This window comes from Pelmatolapia mariae, linkage group LG6 (genome assembly GCF_036321145.2).
Source record: "Pelmatolapia mariae isolate MD_Pm_ZW linkage group LG6, Pm_UMD_F_2, whole genome shotgun sequence".
In the NCBI taxonomy this organism is placed as follows: Eukaryota; Metazoa; Chordata; class Actinopteri; order Cichliformes; family Cichlidae; genus Pelmatolapia; species Pelmatolapia mariae.
In genome coordinates, this window is record NC_086232.1 from 23,543,980 (window position 1) to 23,554,702 (window position 10,723).

Here is a 10,723-nt window from a genome sequence, read left to right on the forward strand (position 1 = left end):
TTATGAGGTCTCGTAGTATCTTTTACAAAAGATTTCTTTATTTCTCTCACCTTTTGTGTGGGTGTGCTTCTAATTACTTCCTGATGGTGCCGGTGTATTCAACACTTGGCCCACCGAAACTCATAAACGCTTCTAACTGCTGGGTGTGAGCAACTTCAATACGCCGTCTGTTCCATTTCTTTGTAAGTTTGTTTTAACAGTAAGAAGAATTATAATGGATAATCAAACGATATCAGCTGATGACAGTGTGAATAAAATATATATTATCCCAGATCATCCATTTACAGGAATACAGCACTGTATGCACACTATACCCGATATTAGCTCCTTTGCTGTTATTGCTTTTGGGAAAGTGGGCCTACTTAACTCCCCACCTACAAAAAGGTATGAATAAGAGAGAGATTCTTATCAGACAGCAAAGAGGTAGGGATAAAGAATTTAAAGGGGGGTGATTGCGATAAATGCTCACGGTGTAAGTTGTAACTGGGGTAGCTGTTACACAAAGAAGCAGGTCTGTTTACACAGCAAACACAGAAAAATAGGTGGGAATGCAACGTAATTTGGATGGTGGGGTTGGGGGATACTGGAGAGCAGGACCATAATGTGTGTTGCTAAAGACAAATGGATGGTTCTTCTCTAACTCACAGTGATCCATTTGTTTATAAGCCTTCCCTCCACACACACACACAGACAGCCCCCCCCCCGATACATTCAGTGCCCTCTCCATCCCATTTCCTCAGCTATGCCCTGACTCATCACAATATGCAATTCAGCTGCTGGGCCTGAGCATCCACTCAGTCCGCCAATCCAAAGGGGGGCCTGTATGTGGATTTAGAGCGTATGCAACCATGTACTTATTATTTGTCTGTGAGCTGGCCTTCAGCCTTCACTCTCCCATCATTATATGTCTCTTTCCTACTCTACCCCTGGACACTATTTCTCTCTGTTTCACTCTCTCTTTTCCACCCCCCTCACTCTTCCGATGCTATTGTCTTTCTCCCCCACCCCCCAGATATCAGGTGCGTTACCTGAGCCCCGTATCAATAGTTAATCACCCTGGGACACTCAATCTACAGCTCGCTGGCGAGGTCTCCCGTTGAGAGTTGCGGCGTTCGTGGTGTGCGTCTTCATCTGTGTTTGAGAACAGAAGGCCTGCAAAGACTTTTATATTGTGACAGAAGTCAAAAACTACTGTGTGTGCTGGGAAGGAGAATGGGCAAGGAAACAAGAAAAATAGAAGAGAGCGAGAGAGATCAGTAAAAGAAGTGTGGACACAGAGGGAATGGGGTAATAAAAATCACACTGCACATGCGTGCATGCACCGGAAATGAACAAATCTGACAAATAAGTGCTTGTGTGGAATTTTAGTTTGCGCTTCTTTGTGTATTCAGGGAGTATAAAACTGACATGGTCGGGGAGCAGTCCTCAGCAAAAAAATGACTGGGCAGTAGTTGGAGGACAATTAATGCTGAAATGTTTGATTCATTTGTGTTTGTCTTGTAAACTGGACCAAAATAAAAATTTTAAATGGGGCACTGTGCTTCATGTCCTGTGCTATCCCCTAGTGGAGAAACAATAGTATTACAATTTAGTGTGAAGCTGCCTGTGCTTACATGTTTAAAATAAAGGTGTGTTGTTGAAACAAGGGCACTGATGACCTTTTAAAGAAAGTTCCCAGTTCTATTTCTGTAATTAAAATGGATAGAATAGCCTTTATTGTCATAGTACATGTACAACGAAATTGTGGGTGCTCCACACCAACTGTGCTGGAATAAAATATAAGTAGTAGACAGCAAGAATAAAGAGCAAACAAGTGAAACATATGCAAAAATAAGAGAAAGGCACACATTAGAGAACAAGTTGCAAAGTGGTTGGAAGTACTGCAAAGAAAAGACTTGGTCTGAACAGAGTCCGTGTGTGAGTGGCCTGAGTGATGAGCGTTACTCAGTCCATGATACTCAGTCCAGATTAGTGAGGTGGGTGGGCATCAGTGGAGTGTTTATTAACAGTCCAAATGGGCCCACGGGAAGAAGCTGTTTGTGAGTCTGGAGGTGTGGGACCTAACTGACCCGGAGGGCAGCAGGTCAAACAGGTGGTCATTTGTGATGGCCCTGGTTTTCCTGAGACAGGAGGATCAGGCGATGGTCTCTAGGAGTGGCAGAGGGCAGCCAATTATTTTTCTGGGCAGCGTTAATTACCCTCTGCAAAGCCTTCCTGTTCACAGTTGTGGCCCCTGCGTACCAAACACCTAGGCAGTAAGAGAGTGCACTCTCCACTGAGGAGTGATAGAAGGCCAGCAGTAGCTTCTGGTCCAGGTTATTTCTTCTCAGGACATGGAGGAAGTGCATACACTGCTGGGCCTTCTTTACTAGGGCGACGGTGTTGTGGCTCCAGGTGAGACCGGCAAAGCTATGGGTGCCCAGATGGATGGATGGGATGTTGACCAGTTACTCAATTCATTAGACAGGCTGACTTTGTAAGGAGCTGAATAAACCAAGGAATAATTTAATCGGGTACAACAGAATCTTTGTGACAGTTTCCAAGGCTAAAAGTAATGATGTCGCATTTGATTGCATCACATTGTAAAGTATGAAAATTGTAAGGTATGAAAATGGTGGCTGGCAAAACATTAGAAAAAACATTAGAAACATTAGAAACCTGCTAATGTTTCTAAGTCGTTTCAGCAAGACTCCTTTAAATGCAGTGATGGGAATAACGGCGTTACAAGTAACGGCGTTACTTTTTTCAGTAACGAGTAATCTAACTAATTACTATTCCTATCGTTACAACGCTGTTACAGTTACTAACAAGGAAACACGGTCCTTTACTATTTTTCAACAAACAGACGGTTGAAGCTGTGTTCAGCTTACCGCATCTTATATCAGCTGCAGGAAGTAGCTGTAAGTAATCTGGACGCTACAGCTTTAAGCAGCTGCGCGCGCTCCCGCGGACGGCAATCACGATCACTGTCTAGCACAACACCTGGAGCTAAGGAGGCAAAACAATCGCATGAGTGCTACTGTTTGACTGAGGAAGAATAAAGTAGTCGTGGTAAGTCAATCACATGACCACTTAAAGACAAAGCAACAAGGTGATATATACCAGTTTTTAAATTGTGTTGATAGGCCACGTAAAACCAGAGTCATGATAAACAATATATACGCGGCGTTTTTTCCTCAATAGTTTCGTCACATTAGCGCTAGCGATCACTCTCTGCTTATGAGCAAAAAAACAAAACAAAACAGGGGAAGTTTTAGGAGTGACGGCGAGAGAGAGAGAGAGAGAGCAGAAAAAGAAAGAGAGCGAGTTTTGAGATGTGAGAGATTTGTGACGTTTAGCGTGTTTGGAGTGTGTAGTTAATGTGTTGTCTTGTGTAGTTAGTGTGTAGTGTTGTGGATAGTTTTGTGTTGTGTGTTAGAACAGTGAGGCGATTGCTGTCTCCAGGTAGAAACAGGAGTGATACACCTGCTGCTGTCAGACCTGCAGGTATCAGGCTGTGATGTTCTCCTTTATAGTGGACAGACATTATGTTTTTGGAGTGGCACAAATAATTTGTGGCATCTTATTGAAGAACAGCTGATTGTTCTGTAAATAGTTTGAATGGTTATTTTAAAAAAGGGTAAAAGGTAAATGGATGCAAATAACTTTGTTGTTTGCAAAACTTGTGCATAGGATTTTAAAATTGACAATTAATATTTGCATTTAAAGTTATGAAATATGATTCATTAAACATGTTTATGGTTGTTACAGTAAAAATATAACTTTTTCTACTCTGATTTTATGTTTTTTGTCTGATTTTAGATCAATTCTGGTTATACAGTATGACAAAATGAGAACATAACTGTAAATTCAGGCACGTGAGGTTGTGCTAAAAAGAATGATACCAAACAAGGCAAAGCAAATAGTTTTTAAAGGTAAAATGTGGAGAGAAAATCAAGAGTAGTAAAAAAATGGCCAATTATACCCTGGACCCCAGAGGGTTAAACGTTCTTTGTTTTTTTTTAAAGTAACGCAATAGTTACTTTTCCAAGTAATTAATTACTTTTAGAATATTGTAACTCAGTTACTAACTCAGTTACTTTTTTGAAGAAGTAACTAGTAACTATAATTGAATTACTTTTTCAAAGTAACTTGCCCAACACTGTTTAAATGTGAGCAGAGCTGCATATTAAAATTGGGTAACAGTTGTTTTTATTGCAGGGTAACCAATGAATTGCATTGTACTAGAGGTGCAGCCAGTTCATTGGTTCCAAATAGGTCAAATTTAAATGTTTTGCAGGATTCTGCTGTAATACAATCATATATATTTTGAAGAATGAAAAGAATTATGACCAGAAAGGCTGTTCTTGTGAAGACCGCCACTATGTTCTGCTCAAAGTATATTTGAGTAACCAATTAGCTGATTCCGGTTGATTAGTTGGCTTACACCTCTTTTTTTTGGTGTCATGTAATATGTAATGATCACCACAAGGGGGAGAACAAATACCATGACCAAAAAGCCTGTATTAAGCTCTGTAGGTTGGTCACTAAGTGATGAGTTAATCAACCTTTCTGTTAGCAACCTTTGTCCTTTACATTTTAAAGCTTATTTCTCACGCTAAGTAGGAATATATACACATATACCTGTCTTTTCTTTAAATTTTGCTTCCAAGGAACCAGACTTTCTTATCCCATGATTATGACCATGTGGTATTGCGCAATAGTTCTCAGAGTTTTCCTTTGCACATTGGCTATTTTTAAAAAAAATCATTTTCAGTCCAGTCTATTTTTAGAAGAAAGGTTGTTTTGGGAGGGGGGATTATTCTTGTTTAGCAGCGAACGAATTCAAAACTGGTTCTCTGCCTTAGGTTACATAATTTGTTCCAATTTCTTTAATTTGACAGTTTAACAGGCATAAAATAGTATTTTGCAACAACACAATGATTTCCAAGCTGTTAACTGACAACCTGGCATATCTCACTGTGATGCGCAATGTGAAGAAACTGGAGGACAAAAGAAGAAGTGGAAGGTAAAGGAGGTACAGGAGAGAGATACAACAGTGAGTGTTTACAGCCATCTGTAAAACATGGTGGAGTCTCTGCCATGAATTGGAGCGGTTGGGGATCATGTAAAAATGAATGGAAATATAAATGCAGACAAGTAGCATCGGATTTTTAACCACCATGCAATACCATCTAGAAAGCAACCAACTTGTAACATCGTCCTCTTTTCTTTTCTTTTTTTCTTTCAGTATGTGAATGATCCCAAACACACTGCTAGTGCAGCACAAGCACATACTTGGATAGAAAAACACAAAATAAAACACTATCAGTCATGGATTGGCCTCCCCAGAGCCTGGATTGCTACATTATTAAAGCATGGGATCATCCTGACAGAAAATAAAACAAACAGCAGTCAAGATCCAAAAAAGAGCTTTGTAGGAACTCTGTTTTTGCCTTTTATGTATCTATAGTTTCAGGCATGATTGCATGTTCACACTATAATGACTGTAGCTTCTGTTTGTATGTTCCTCCTAGAGGAAGAGTTCTTCCTCCTAGACAAGTGCATCAATCTTGACGAAAATTTGCATAAACATTGCCTAGGGTACTGTAAGTCCAACATCTATGTAAATATTTTATACAAACTACACTGTCGTCTATAATTGTACATGTGATGGCTCAGTTTAACTAAATGATAACCTTACAAGGCATTCACTGTGTACTACGCACAGGTCTTTGTTTGTATAAAAAATGCAATTTTTTATACATCCAAGTTTACTGTGTTTCATGTGACTTATGTCATTTTTAGATCAGGGATCTCCTGTCAAATCTCCCAACTTGAAAACTGAGTGGACAGATAGTGGGACAGGGATGCAATAGTATATGGAAACACTGCAGGTGGATTCACTTGATTCATTTGGATAGTCAAAAAAGTGTGTTTCATTATGTCATTCAGGTCCCATACGACTGAATATAAGTGACAAAGTGATAGATGCTGAATTTTGTCCTTTGTAAGTCATAGATGTTAAACGATTACCTTGTCAGATAGTCATTCAATCATCTTAATGTGAGTCACAGAAATACAGCAGAAAAAGCACCCATAATTTTTTTTAATATCCCTAATGTTGTTCTTTCTGTCTCCTCCTCAGTTTTCTCTCTTCCTCTTTCTAATGCTAGCACAGTAGCTCTGTAATCAGCCTTCTCAGCGATCAGCATTTTGTTTTTGTCCACCTTATCTCCTGTTTGCAGTTCCCTCTCTGTCATTATTATGCTATTAGGTTTTTTTATCCTGGGGCTAAAACATTGACCTTAAAGTCACTGCTATGCTCAAAACATGGTTTGCAAGATAGCTCTTTCCTCACCCCACATCTGAGAGTTGTCCCTATATCTTTCTCTCTCAAAACATGAACACACACACACAGACACATACATATACAGTTCCAGTTTAAATTCACTGTATATATGTATATACTTGCGAACACAAAGTTATGCACATTCATTTGGATCCAGTTCTAAACTCTGCTCATAAACACAACATCACTGTTTCCTCTTTGAATAAATGGCATGAGAGTGTTGCAGAACTAAAAACCAATTTGTTTTATTACACTGAAGAAAGAAAGGAGATTGTGTGGAATCCAATTAAAGATTTCAGCACACCTGAGTCTCACTCATCACCTTTTTATTTTCCTGTCCTGTCATGGTGGAAGAAGACCGAGGGAGAGTGTTATTTTTATATGACTGTATTATTTCAATCATAATGATTTCATTCTTTTCAATCATCATTCAAAAAAGATGAGATGCTGTGTAAAATGTAAATAACAACATTTTTTTTAATATTTATGTTGTATTTTTAAATTAAGCTTGTTCAAAAACAACAAATGTTAATATGGAAGAACTCTTTTGTGCTAGCATTTTTTATTTTTATTTTTTTGTCCAGCATTTTAAAGAAAAAGTCAATTCAGCGCTCTGTAATAGACTGCAACAATTTAAAGATAAAAACTGTCAGCATAAAAACTGCAAAGATTCAGAGAATCCAGAGAAATCTTTGTATGTAATAGTGCAATAATGCTGTTAATAATGACTTTAACCCACACTGCAATAATAAAGCTAAAGCAGTTTTGTGCTGAAGTGTCAATTCTTGGGCTCAGAAGCACTTACCACTATATCTTACCATGCATTTTAAAATCATGAACTTTAGCATTAAAAATGAAGGGAACTACCTGATTGTTGTCTGCACAGAGTTCAGAATTCAGAATTGGTGTGCGTTAGTGCACATGCCATTTGTAAAGGCATCCATGTAAAGGTATACATGCATGCTGCCATTTTCAATATATTCTAGCTCCACGGCTCTTTAGTACTGGTCTGTCTGCAGCATCCAGTCCTGTCAATCATTGTAAGCAAATTGATTTTATGGAGCAAATAATGTAACAATGGAGGACCGAAACTGAGAAGGTGAAACCCAATAATAAGCAAAAAAAAAAACCTTTGCATTTGGTATCTAAGGTTCACTAAGTGGTCATCTCATTAGATAGCTGATAACAGAGTTATATGTTACATTCTTGCCTAGACTTTATTTTTTATTTTGCTAGCTCCAAATTTAACTCACTTCAACTGGATCCTGTACCAGCTGCCATAGGATGAGAGGCAGGGTGCACCCTGGACAAGTATCCAGTCTGTCACAGACAACTATTCAGACTCACACTGACACATAAGTCAAAGGGGAGTGGGTACTTAGAAAGAACCCACACAGGCGTGGGGAGAACAGGCAAACTCCACACAGAAAGGCCCTAGTTGGCTGGTGGATTTCAAGCCATGACCCTCTTGCTGTGAGGCGATAGGGCTAACCACTGTACCACTGTGCAGAGTCTTTTTACTTTTCCTAATGCGGTATTTGGCATAAAGGACTCATAAATCATTGTAATATACAGCTTTACTAAAAGTATTGTGTGACACAAATAGAGTATATAAAGTTGCATTGGTATAGCACGCAAAAGATGCTATCTTATGTGTGCAACTGCATACACAGATTAACCTCTGTGCATTTCTAGTTTGGGGATGTTTTTCATGACTTTGACCAGTTAAGAAAACTAATGATCTACTGGTATTGTTACTAATAAAATAAATATGAGCATTATATATACAACGCAGTGTAACAGTAGGAGGCTTGCAAAATACTAGAAAAAAGTGGAGCATTTAGAGCCCTGTCAGTGCTTTGAGGATGACTTGGGATTCTACCTCAGAGCTAGGCTTCATGGTTCAACCCTCTGGTGGCTGAAAGTGGGAAAATCCCTCCAGGTATATTTGAATATTGTGGAAAACCTTCCCAAAAAAGTCGAGACTATAGTAATGCCCTTTGTTCCCAGTCTTTCAAATAACTATATATATATATATATATATATATATTAATACCGTATACACTAAACTCCATGATGTGCTTAGCCTGGCTCTCTCAATAAAATTCAACTCTCTTTTACCTCAAACCTCCTCACCTCGCCACTTTTTTTCCTTCTCATTTTCTCCCTCCCACCGTCTCAGTGAGCAGGTGCACAGTGACAGAGTCACTGAGCTGTGAAATCTCTGCTCCTTGAGACACATTTCATGCCCCTCCCATCCAAATGCACACAGAGCCCCGCACACTCACACATTATGTTGTTTTTGTCCTATTTTCCAGCCCATTCTTTTCTCCATCTCTCCTCTCGCGTGTCTCTCTCACTGCCTGCGCAAAGACTGAGGCAACAATGTGAGATCTTTATTAATTTTACTCTGTGGATAAAAAGAGGAATCAAACTGCAGAGCAGTGAAAAATGTTTGCAGAGTTTCAATTAGGCAGCAGCATATTTGCGTGCATTGCTATGCTTGTCTGTGTGCGAGTGTTCCCTGTGTCTCTCCTGCATATGTCTCTGACCACATCTACATCTTTAATGTCTGAGACTGAATAATGTATGAACCTCCTGGCCTTTGAAACACACACACACTCTCTCTCTCTCTCTCTCTCTCTCTCTCTCTCTCTCTCTCTCTCTCTCTCTCTCTCTCACACACACACCTCTTTTGCAGCTTCCTATTGCACAAATTTCATAAAGCACAAAGGAATGGCAAGCCATGAAAAATACAAATAAAACAAAATGTCATAACCAAGATTAAATCACTTTTTGTTGATCAACAGTTCAGAGTAGACCAACACTTCCTGCCCCTACAACCACCATGGTTTTTTCTACTATCGGCTTCCTGTTTACATGCTGCAAACTTCCTGTTGGAACAAACACAGAGTGCATTTCAAACATTTTCTTTGGGTTGTCTACATCTAGGTGCGCTTATGCAGTTGACCATTTATCTTCCAAGTTGTGCACGGCCGCATGGTGCACTCTTGTGTGTCTCCGATGCAGTCATGCATGCCTCATAGTTCTAATTTGACTTTCAGATGTCGGTACTCTGTCATCCTTTTCACATGCCCACACACACTCTCCTGTAGATGTGAAGCTGAGGTCAAGGTTGGTTTCTACAGCAACTGTGCATTATAATGCCATGACCCACCTGACCACCAGGACTCTCTCCTCTCAGCCTGGTAATAATAGGCTTTAACTTGGTCATCCATAACCGTGTGGTTACCAGGCTTTTGCTCTTTTTCTTTTTAAATCATCATCTTTTGCGTCGGGTTGACAAATTAAAGGTAATATCTGGATAAACACATCCTCACTGGACGGTATATGGAGGAAGAAAATGAAGTGATATTCTTAATTAAACTTTCTAGCATCATCTTTAAAACAGCAGATGAGGACATTTGAAAAACTGTTTCATCTTCCAGAATGGGGGAGGGCATGGTGTTGGAGTGGTTAACGGGGTTTTCTCACCTCAAGAAGGGTTTGAAGCTGCTGGTCAGCTGAAGCCTCTCAGCATGACGTGTGTGTGTGTGTGTGTGTGTGTGTGTGTGTGTGTGTGTGTGTGTGTGTGTGTGTGTGTGTGTGTGTGTGTGTGTGTGTGTGTGTGTGTGTGTGTCTCCTGTGGTTTAGATAAATAGGTTGATTGGATATTCTAAATTGGCTACTTTTGTAGAGTGTTTGGTTGCCCGTCTCTCTGTGTTGCCATTATGATGGACTGGCGATGAGCCAAAGGTAACACTGGAATAACTGTCAGTTAAATAATGTATATATTAGAAACAATATTGCTTCAGTCACATGGAGCACTTCTCAAAGAGCCATCCTGAAGAGGATAGTTAACTCAACAACTGTATAGTTTGTTGCTGGTTCCTTTTGTCCCTTTAAATGTGCCACCCATAAAGCTACTTTCAGCTGCTCCCGTGTCACAAAGGTTCACCACAGCAGGATGCCCCTCCTCACACAATCCCTGGAAGTGAACCAGCAACCTTTCTCTTGTCAAGCTAATGTGTTAACCTCTACACTATGGAGGCAAGGTATGAGCCATAATATAGCTGTAAACCATAACAATAAAGCCACAATGTGGTTCCTGAGATGTTCTTTGAAAACCCACAGTACTGCCCCACACAGGCCCCACTGTGAGGAAGATCTTGGACTTTGCATGTTCAAAATAGGGCTGACCTAACAGAGAGTGGCTCCACCCACATCCACAGATTATGCAGAGTGGTTCGTTTAGGTGGATTTCTGACCTTTCAGCTGACCTTGGAGTGAAACTCTCTCACACATTACTACTGGGCAAACAGCACTGATGAGACTGATTTATTTGGGAGAAAAACACTTTTCTCTTTTTCTTTGAATTCATTTTTGATCTTA